This window comes from Panicum hallii, chromosome 8 (genome assembly GCF_002211085.1).
Source record: "Panicum hallii strain FIL2 chromosome 8, PHallii_v3.1, whole genome shotgun sequence".
In the NCBI taxonomy this organism is placed as follows: domain Eukaryota; kingdom Viridiplantae; phylum Streptophyta; class Magnoliopsida; order Poales; family Poaceae; genus Panicum; species Panicum hallii.
Genome location: NC_038049.1, coordinates 27,646,019 through 27,653,440, shown reverse-complemented (window position 1 = coordinate 27,653,440; position 7,422 = coordinate 27,646,019). Strand labels below are relative to the sequence as shown.

Genomic DNA, 7,422 nt, shown 5'->3' with positions numbered 1-7,422 from the left:
TTATATATCCAGTAACAACATCCATTGGACAGAGTAATATAACAACACCAAAGTAAACTAGGGATATTTCCAAGGATAGAAGCTGTTGTGTTATCATCTGAAAAAGTAAACTAGGGATATACTGTGCATTGGTTTGTGATTGTCCAGCCAGATGAATATATTTGTTAGGCATGTTCTCAGTTGATTGCTTTGACTATAGCTTGACCATATTACTTGACACATTAATTTGTGACAGTTATTTTTTTTACTAGAATTACCTCAACGCGTTTACAGCACACTGCTTCTCTAGGATTTTGTTTATTCTTGTACTAACTGATCTTACTGACTCGTTCTACAACATATGCTAACTCTGATTAATCTATACAGGGAAATAGCATTCATGCACAAATCTACCCGCCTCTCCCTGAAAAATTCAAACCTTTGTTAAAGGAAGGAAGAGTTTACAATCTCTCCTTTTTCCAAGTTAAAAAGGCGAACCGACTTTATAAACCAGTTCAAAACGACATTATGATCAGCTTCACAAGATGGACTACAGTGGAGGAGGTTGTTGAGATTCCACCAGCTTTCCCAGAATTCACCTACTCCCTTACTCCCATAGAGAAGCTCCCATCAGTTTTGGATAACAAAGAGTACTTTACAGGTAAGATTCCATAGGCCAATACATTCTACATGTATGCAGGTGAAAAACAAATAAAAAGCTTCTCATGCATTGTTGTCTCCATGTTAGATGTACTTGGCGCAGTCACAAAGATCTCGGATGCTTTGCCATTACGGCCAAGATCCCAGCAAGTTGATACCATGAAAAGAACTGTGACAGTATGTGATGAAAGGTTAGTTTTACATGCTTTATTCTATTTTGCATGGCAGTAGATTCTGCACCTATGTTTGTATAATATTGTGTGACTGCAATTTCACATGAGCAGTGGTGCTTCTCTGGACATCACGCTTTGGGGTGAGCGAGCCACTTCATTCCCAGCTGAACAACTTCATAAAGATGGACAGCATTCACCACAAATTGTAATATTTGTTGGCACTCTTGTGAGGGGCTATGCTGGTGCTGGTATGTATATCTAACAACTGTATAGTGGCAAGTGTTGTACCACTATGCTTAAAACCGTTCCTTGCTGTTTTAGGAACCATCTCATTGTCTGGGCGGCTCATTATGCAAGTGGTATATAAATCCTGATGTCCCTGAAGCAAAAAACCTTATTGCCAGGTCACGTGCCCATCTAAAGCATTATTGATACTCACTAGCAGCATTTGTCTATGTACTAACTAACAACTAACCTCTTTTCTTACCAGCATGAAAAGCGTGCACCAACCAGTTGCACTCGCTCCACAGGTAAAATACAGTGAGCCCAGAACTTCTATTGCAGAACACAAGAAAGTATCTGATATCAAGTATCTTCACCCCTTCAAGAACAAGGTCATTCCTCTGGCACCACATTCGAAACGATAGACCTAGCTGGCTATATAAGGCTGCTTACTTTCCTTGTATATTTTACAGAAAGTAGAATGGTTGGTTACAGTAAAGATAATGAAGATTGATAAGTCATGGTGGTATGAGTCATGCAAGAAATGTTTCAGGACAACTAGGCCTCATGGCAACACCTACAAATGCTCTAATCCAACATGTAGCACCATTGGTGCGCCTAGCCCAAGGTACAGGTCATACTTGCTACACTACCATCCATTTTTTTCGTCTAGAGGTTATCTTCTTCCCAAGCAGATTAGACGTATACAACTTTTACTAATTGATTCTCTCACTGCAGGTACAAACTGGTCATCATTGCTGGGGATGAGACTGGTGACACTGAGTTTGTCATGTTTGGACGCATAGCGCAGCGTCTCATAAAAAGACAGTTGATGCTCTTATTGCCAATAATCCGCCTGGATTTATCCCTGACGAGATCACTAGGCTATTGGAAAAGGTTTTCACGTTCAATGTTTGCTTCACAGAGAATACAATTTCTTCTGGCAATGTCTCTTTCTAGGTCAATACCATTGTTGCGGAGATTGACGATGGGAATCCTGTTCCACTAACGCCGGTTGGGTCACAGTCATCGTCAGCTGTGCTCTCACACCATGCAGGCAGCAGTGTAGAGTGCACACCAAAAAAGGACTCTGACTTCACTTTACCTTCACCATCAGCCAGATCACAGGCTACTCATGCATCAAGCACCACACCTTCTAAGACCGTGATGCCTGACACTGGGCTACCAACTACAACACGGGGCAGCACAAAATCTGATAAGAATAAGGTAGAATAGTTCTCGCAGCCTGATGTGCAAATACATGTTTTACTTCAAGACTTACTCTTGTCAAAATCTCATGTACAAAATTACAGGCAGTGCAGGACAAGGACAGCCACCTTCCAAGTGAGGGCCCTGTTACAGTGTCACCAATTGTACCAACTTATTCAATGCCTGAAGCGCAGCAAAGCACAACTAAGAAAAGGTCAGCACAACATTGTTTGATTCCTTTAGTTATTTCAGTTCATACCACATAATTTTGTGCATCACTAAGGGATAGAATAATGGTTCTAGAAACCGTGCATCACTCGAGAGAAAAACTGCAAGGAAGATTGTTTTGGATGATGGTGGCAAGAATGACAGTGGGGATGATTCCGCTACTCCCCCTACTGGGCCTAGGTATCTCCCACTCTCTGCTTAATTGATATTGCATTGTGAATATGGCTAAAAAATGTACAATGTATGCAATCTGGCCTGGTATCCAATACATTAACAAGTTAATCACTAGAATGTGGATGCAGTTCCGACTTGGCCCAGTATTTGTTTGCCAGCTTACAGCTACATACCTCTAATTTTGTGTGGCTCTCTCAGGATATAGGTATCTTTAAAATGTCTGGCTCTTGCTTGCAATCAAGATTAACTTATAATTGTGTGGCGTGAGGAATTTGTTTTGATGTGTGTGGTGTGGATCACAATGCAAAGGAACCAGCTTGGGTTACATTGCACAAGATTTATTTCATTGAATGCAGAATGTGCTGCCATGCCCACGCCATGGTAATAAATCCTCTTTAGGCTTAAAAACAATGGAAAAATAAATGACAGGCTGGTACGTTACTCTGTTTACTTAAAGGACCATGAAGATGAGGTGGTGTGTCGCCTGCCACTACAAGTTATAGGCCTGTTTGTTTCTATGTCTGGTGGCAGTGCTTCCTGCAGAAATACGTTGCAGAAAAGTGGGGATTCTTGTGCCTTGCATTTTTGTCGGTTTGCGTTCAAAGTTTGATTATTTCTGGCGGTGCAGTGTGGAAACGTGCAGCGCTCGGTGGCATTTTAGCTGTTCTGTTGCTGATGCTGCCAGCTGTGAATACAAATGGGGACTATATGGTCATCCTTGTCTAAATGTGTTTACATTTCAGTCATTTTACCTATTCATTTACTATACCACGTTTAACCCTTATAATATAACTAGCTGATTAGTGCATTGTGCCTATTTATGCTTTGGAATTTAGGCTGTTCTTCTATATCTGGATCTTGGATAGGCTGTCCTATGCCTAAGTAATGTGATGACCTCTTTTCCTATATTACTTGAAAGTTTTGTTGAAACTACTATGGAAAAGAATAAAAGGAGTACATTGAATAAATGGAAATGTTTTGTGATGTGCATAACCTTTTAGTGGTCCTATATTTTCCGAGAGATTCTCTTTGGGTTTAGCTAAGTCCTAGATGAAAGTTTCCGGTTAATAATCTTCAAGTGACATGCATAACCTTTTAGCTGTTGCTTTATTGTCTCAGAGATTCTCACTGAGTTTAGCTAAGTCCTTGCTCTAGAATTTTTTTTGATATCCCTATTTGAAAGGCGTTTCTACATACTCATCAAGAATAGGCTTTTGAAAATGTAGAAGTAAATCAACGTAATGAAAAATTAGTTTCAGTATGTTATTATGCTTTGCCCTTACTATCCTCTATCATTGATTGAATTATCCCTGATGGCTTCTTTTTTCTGTACAGCCCAGCCAAAGGTGACGCCTAACCGAAACAGGGATCGTCCTACTTTTGTGTCATGCTTTTATGTTCATATGGATAGACTGCAACGGATGTGTGTTAATCTACTACTAGGAGTGGGATTGAGCGAAAGGCCGCCATCCTTTTGTGTTTGATCTGAAAGCAAGTAACACGTGTTCATCTGCTGCTACGAACACGCTGTCCAGCGCACTTGCTACTGTAACAGTGCTTGTATTTTGAGAACATAACGTCTTATATGCGCCCATATGGGCCCTCTTTTGTTGGTAGTATCAAAAAACTAATTTACTGTGTTGGTGCTTGATTTTCAATCAGTGCTCCGAACAGCCTTACAGGTTGCAATGTAGTCCAAATATTGTTGTTGCCGCTTATGCATATGTAAATAGAAACTTATGATCGCCTTCTGATGTTTCTTTAATCCGTTTTCTTCATGCCTATTGGACTTCGTAGTCACTGTAAGGCATACGACTTCCAGTAATACTGCTTTAATATTCTGCTGCCTGACTGATATGTGCTCTGAATTTTTTTAATTGCTCGTGCAAATACAGAACTAATAATGTGCTGTTATTTGCTTTTTTTGGTCTTTTGGTGACCACCTTGAATTCTAATCATATCAACTCATGAAATGAAAACGGTCCTAAAGAATGCCGTTTAGACAGAAATCATTCCCTGAGGCAATGGTGAAGCTAGACTTCTTTTTTATATATATTTATTTCTGTGCCTCACATTATGTTGCGTTTGAGCAATTTAGTTGTCTCGAGTGCCATTGAAACACGTAGTGACGTAAATATTTAAACTAACAGCTTATATTTGATTTATAGGTATTACAAGTTGTCTTCAATGATAGGGCGCGCAAGGCGCGCCTCAGGTTCTAGTGATATTCCATCCATGTGAAGATACGTGCTGCTGGATAGGTTTCCGCTGTAGCAAAAAAAGGAGTGTCATCTTTTGCAGTGTATTATTTTAATGTTTTAAGAATTAGAATGTGTAGAAAAGTTTGATCAGGAAGGTGAAATAGTGATTGCTGTGGCGAATTGTTTGTTTTCTTGTCGCCGTCAATCCAACTTAATTATGGAATATAACTGAATATAACTGGTTTTAGATGTCCGCCGCAAAATTCCGCTTGTTTGCATCTCAATTTCTCGGTTGTAACATTTTTTGCGATTTTACATTTTCTCTTGATGCCGTCTCACCTGTTGATGTCTCTTTGACAAAGCTTTGATTGTCTCTTTGATAAAACTTAGTATTATATACTCCTGCTCTCTGTTTTTATTTACATGTTGAATTAGATTTGTTGTAAATTAAATTTAGACAACTTAGATCAAATATATGAAAAAATAATATCGTTTACATCACAATAAAATATATGTTGACAGCGCAAGTATAGTTATTGCTATTATATAGTTATTGCTATATTTTCTATAAATTTAGTCAAAGATATCTAAATTTAACTTAGAACAAACCTATATACTCGTAAAGCGTAGGTTTCTTCCCTTACTGGCTTGTGGTGCCCTCAAATATTACTGCCAGCGGTGGCGCTCGGCTATGCTCTGATAACAGATAAGTCATAATCAAAGTTCTAGAGGGCACATATATAGGGCTACATTTCTTGCATTCAAAACACTGAATTTAGAGCTTCTTCAGACTTTCGGTTACCTCTTCCAATCATCCATATTTGAGTTCAAATTTAAATGCTTTTCCAACACTTTCATAGATCTTACATGGTATGACACTATTCTCCATACTTCTTGTTGATACCGTTTTCTGATACGTGTCTGGTCCATGCTAGGTGAAGGAGGTAGCCGATGGAAGCTGGCCGATTGGCCAACGTGGCGTCGCAGCCGATGGAGTGGAGTTGGCGCTGATGATTTACGTCAGCAAGTTATCATGTGGAGTCCGAGTCGTATGCTAGTTGGCTAGTTATAGAAGGTCTGTTTTCTAATATTGTGTCGTAATCGACTAGGGTTTGTTAGTTTAGCCTATAACTATTGACCTACGGGTTTGTAATAAAAATAGCACACTCAGTACAACAAACCCTTTCTTTTACTTGTCGGTGACTTTCGCCAAACTCTAGTTCATAGTTTTTCTCTTTTCCTTCAACAAGTTCTTCCCGTTCGCAGGGCTGCATCGCTTCGATCTCCGGCTTGCTGGTAAGTTCTGTGTTTATCGAGCAAATTAGATCTTTGATTGACGGCGCATCGCTTCTTTATCGATCTATTTACTCACCAGTTATCGATATCTGCTAACCTCTGTTAGATTGACTTGTTTAATCTTGCTTAGTTTAGCTTTTATCACGGTTATCCAGCTTAGATTTAAGTTACATATCAGCTTTTACCGCGATTTTACTGTTTCAATCTATTAGATTAAGTCTAGCCGATTGGATCTAGATCTAAGTGTCGCTCGCAAGCACTATTAACATTAATACTGCTTGCATTGTGAAATTGGCTGATCCTTGGCCGATTGCTTATTGATTCGTATCGGACACCTTGGCCGATACTCTCTATGGAACGATTCGGATCACCAGCCGATACGTTCTGGTATTTGACGTTGCCTTATTTCTTATCAATTGCAAGTCAAATTGACTGGCACGCCTAGCATCTACGCGAAGCTATTTGGAGCCTGCGCCGAGTAAAGAAAATCTCACAGGTCCTTGTGTGGGGTCACGTGGAAGATCGTTCGTCGGTTTTTTGTGTTAACACACTTTTAGCACTCCTAGTGGGATAAGGCAACAACCTCGCCAGGACTATCGAGATATCAGACGAGGTAAACAGCACTAACATCCTCAAGGTCACCAAGGAAGATCTCAACATCACCCAGAAGCAGCAGTTGGAGAAGGCAATAGAAGATTACAAGCAAGCCTGCCTCGGAACTTTCAGTATCACAAAAAGAGGAGAGGCCATATAGAAAGCTGCCTTCCCAAAGCCGTGAGAAATCACAGTCACTGGAGACTCAGCCAAGTTCCAAGAGATGTTCGATCAAGCTATGCATCATGCAATGATTAACTAGTTGAACGTCCTTATGAATTCGATTCAGAATGCTGTCAGGGAAACTATGGCTGGTGGCTTGCAGATGGGTTACAAAGGGCCGTGTTACTCTCAGCCAGAGTCATCGGCCGCAGCAGCAACTAGAGCTGGAAGCGCTGCCACGGTAGGCTTGGGTACCCAACCAACGCCGCTTAGCACAGTGATGCCGAGCGTCGGAAGCTACCTAGTGCCGCCATACATGTTCCAAACGCATGCATACTAGCCGATGGCGTCTACGGTCCGGTCAAATCTGGTGTTTACGCCTTCTTCGCCGATGGTGGCAGCATTAGCTTATGGTGGCTTGTTCAGCATTCCCCCTGCATCCCCGACCCGTCTCTAGGGATGCCTCTTGAATACATGATCCCGACTAACACAGAGGCATCCGTTCAGACTCAGCAGGTCCCGGT

At 40.8% G+C, this 7,422-nt stretch overlaps 1 pseudogene; it reads left to right on the top strand.

The window, feature by feature from the left end:
* The first annotated feature begins 507 nt into the window (after positions 1 to 507).
* On the top strand, positions 508 to 7,143 carry LOC112903704 (annotated as a pseudogene).
* Positions 7,144 to 7,422: the final 279 nt, after the last annotated feature.